Source organism: Ursus arctos, unplaced genomic scaffold, assembly GCF_023065955.2.
Source record: "Ursus arctos isolate Adak ecotype North America unplaced genomic scaffold, UrsArc2.0 scaffold_8, whole genome shotgun sequence".
Lineage (NCBI taxonomy): Eukaryota > Metazoa > Chordata > Mammalia > Carnivora > Ursidae > Ursus > Ursus arctos.
This window is the reverse complement of record NW_026623100.1, coordinates 80,958,407-80,961,959: the sequence shown is the minus strand read 5'-3', so window position 1 is coordinate 80,961,959 and position 3,553 is coordinate 80,958,407. Positions and strand designations below refer to the sequence as shown.

Below are 3,553 nucleotides of genomic sequence, written 5' to 3'. Positions count from 1 at the left end.
CGCTTGCGGGGCCAGGCGAGCCTTTCCTCTAAAGGCCTGGATGCCGACGAGCGTATCCTGTAGACCGTCCCGGAGGCCGTGCAGGAGACCAGGAGGGAGATGGAAGGTGGCCAAGAGGGCAGAGGGCAGAGTCCACAGACTGTGAAGAAGTATTTAGCTTTTATTCTGAATCCAGTGGGAAGCCAATGGAGGGTTTGGATAGAAGTGGTATCAGACACTTCCCTGTATATGAAAACAGATGATTTCATCTCATATGTTCCTGAAGGGTAGGGTCCAGAGTATTGGAAGTGAGGAAGAGTGGGAACAGTGAGAACAGGAACACCACTTACTATGCTACCGCAGTCCTCGGACAAGAGGTGATAGCAGCTTGACTAGGACGCCTGCACTAGAGACAGGGATATGTGTTTAACGTCGGATTCATTTTAGTGGTGGAACAGTAGAACTTGGTTTTGGACTGGAGATAATGGTGAAAAAGGAGAAATTCTAAGGGTGACTGCTGAGTCTGGAGCCTGGGAAATTGGCTGCGTGGTGACCTTGGAGAGTCAAGGGGGCGGGTGGAGGTAGGAGCCTGGAATTCACAGGGACCACTGGAGATATAAATGTGGGAGCCAGCAAAGCAGGGCTCCCTTCACCCCAGTTAAGGTTGCAAACTTGCATGAGATCGTCAGAAAGAAAGGATAGAGAGGAAGCTACAGGGCCAAGTGGAATGACTTCATCATTTAGGAATGGAGAAAGGAAGATGGAATGGCAAAGGAAGAGGAGAAGAGCTTCCAGAGAAGGAAAAGGACACCAAGGACGATCTGATCACAGAAAACATTAGAGCCCAGAAATAAAGAAAATCGTCAAAGCGAGGCAGCTATGTTCTGAGAGCTCCCGGGCTCTCGGACTCAGCTTTGCAGCTGTGTCCACAAACCATCGACAATATCCTGAGTCGGGATCCTTCTTAGCTCAAACTCTTTCCAGAACCTCCTTTCGAAAGGATTTTATTCTGAATCATTGACAGCATCCAATTCTTTCAATGTCTGTGAATGAGTTCGGTTTTATCACTAAAGAAGAAAAAGAAGCTCTCAATCTACTTCCTCGTCTCCAACTAGAGTGACAGGATCTAGACTGAGGGGCAGCTCTGGAAGGCCAGGGACAGTCTGGTGGCAGACTTGCAAGATACCCTTATTCTAGCATCGCTAAAAAGCCTCTCGGCAGCCTGGCAATGTGAAGCCCCACCCCTTTCTCAAAGGTGGGTGTATTTGTTCAGGACAGGACATCAGTCATGTCCAAGAATCTCCTTCCCCCTGTGCGGTACTTCCTACTATTTCCCTGATCTCGGGACCCTCCCCCCTGTCCTTACTGGGATCACAGGAGGACAGATTTGGCAATCTGATCCTCATTTAGGAGAGTTAGCAACTCCAACGTCCCCTCTATGTTCTGCTCGTGAGCGTTCGAGTTCCTGTATCTTCGTATCCATCCGTAAGCACAGAGGCTGCTTTCTCAAACATCTGCGGTATCGAGGGTATGGCAAGAGTCCTTTCTTAGGCTCACGGCAGCATTGCATGGGACAGAGCGTCCACATAAGTGAGGAGGAAAACGTACGTCTCAAGACCACAAAGGATAAATAACCACCAGGTCTCGGGCAATACTCTGCCTCTCTCTCTGTCTCTCTCTGTGTGTCTCTGTGTGCGTGTGTGTGTGTGTGTGTGTGTGTCTGTCTGTCTCTGTCTCTCTGTCTGTCTCTTGACAAAAGTTGCGTACAATAAAGGCACAGACGCAAAGCTTAATTTCATCAGTGTAACAAACAGACAACCACATCGGCATTCCAAACACCTTTGTGAAGGTAACAAATGTAAACATAAAGGAAACACATTACATTTAAACAGAAAGGCAATTGAGGTGACGCTTTCAAAAGCCTATATTTTACAGTTTTTATGGTAAAAATGCTCGATTCTAAACTTAGCACAGCAACAACTCTGGGCAGTGAACATTCCATCTTTTTGGCTACAAAAATGTATGTTTTTTAAACAAATGAAAGGAAAATGAAATTTTCCGCAATGTCCAGCCCAGTTTTCTCTGCTCCTATACTAAAGTTTGGTTCCAGCGAGCTAGCTAAGACTAAAGTGTTACGTTGCCTTCCTCAACTCCTTTGTGTATAAAGTTCCCTCCAGGAACTCGTGGGGGGCACAGCAGACTCAGTGTTCTAGGGACAACTTGACATATGCCAATTAATAACACAAAAATCTCACACCAACTTTTTTTTTTTTTAAGTAGGCTCCATACCCAACGTGGAGCCTAAGCCAGAGCCTGAACTCACAACCCTGAGATCAAGACCTGAACTGAAATCAAGAGTCAGATGCTAACCGACTGAGCCACCCAGGTGCCCAGGGGCCCCTTTCAGAGTAACTTCTCACTGTGCACATTGATATGTCTTAGTTTAATAATGTAACAAGCTATCTTTCATTTCATAATGCTGATTAAGTCTGTCTCTTTACTGTCTTTAAATATCTGAAGTTCAAAAGAGCACATGTATTTCTAAGTAGATGGATTTGAATTAGTGAGTCCAGGTGACATTTGAGGTGCTAAAAAAAAAAAAAAAAAGAACGAACACAAAATTCAGCCAAGTAAATTTGAAGACCTAATTGGCTTTCTTGAGCAATTTCTGAATCGGGCAGCAAGTGGAGAGACGCTCCGGCAGCCGTAAGTAGGGGAAGGAGTTTGCAGGAAGGACGGTGGGCAAGAAGCTAGCAGCGGAAGACAAGAAGGCTTGCTTCAGGCCAGGACGTCTTCTTTTCGGGGAAGAAAGAACAGCAGGGTTTTCATCTTTGCATCTTTCAGACCTGATCAGGCCCTTTCAGAAGGACTTTTGATGTCTGGCTTGCAAGTGGACACCTTCGTTTTGCACGTGACAAAGGGACAGTTCATAAAATGGGTGGTGTTGAGATGGGCAGGAAGATTTTGTTCAGCAGTGTGCTCTGTGTCATGCTGAACAGAGAGTCAGGGCAAGCATAAGACCGGCCAAATCTCATGGTCCCTTTGGGCAAAAGTCAGGTCAGGCCCCTGGATTTTCTTGCACGGATACCAACAAGAACAAAGGCATCACCTGGGGAGAAGAGACACTGATGGAGTATTTGGGGAACCCCAAGAAGAGCATCCCTGGAACAAAAATGGTCTTCACGGGCATTAAGAAGACTGGCGAAAAGGCAGACATGATAGCTGATCTCAACAAAGCAACTAAGGAGTCACAGTTGGCCACTGCCTTATTTATTACAAAACAAAAATGTCTCATGAGGTTTTCTCTATGTGTGCCATATTTCGATTGATCTCCTACCCCAGACTGCAGATCATGAATGGCTGATAGAATATTTCTTTTGGAGAGTCCTGATTTAAATAAGATCCCCTTGTGGCTAAACACGTGTGATCAGCATTTAGAACTTAATAGGAATTCTGGACCAACAGGTGTCGTCACTGTTCTCCCTTTAAAGATACAGTTGGAATCGGTTCATCATGTTGAGCTTTTCCAGGAGATGGTCGATGCCATCTCTCAACCTGTAGGACATTGGTTTTA

General features: G+C 45.8%; 1 pseudogene; it reads left to right on the top strand.

The window, feature by feature from the left end:
- Window positions 1–2,913: 2,913 nt before the first annotated feature.
- Window positions 2,914–3,343, top strand: LOC113269131 (cytochrome c-like; annotated as a pseudogene).
- The last annotated feature ends 210 nt before the right edge of the window (window positions 3,344–3,553 follow it).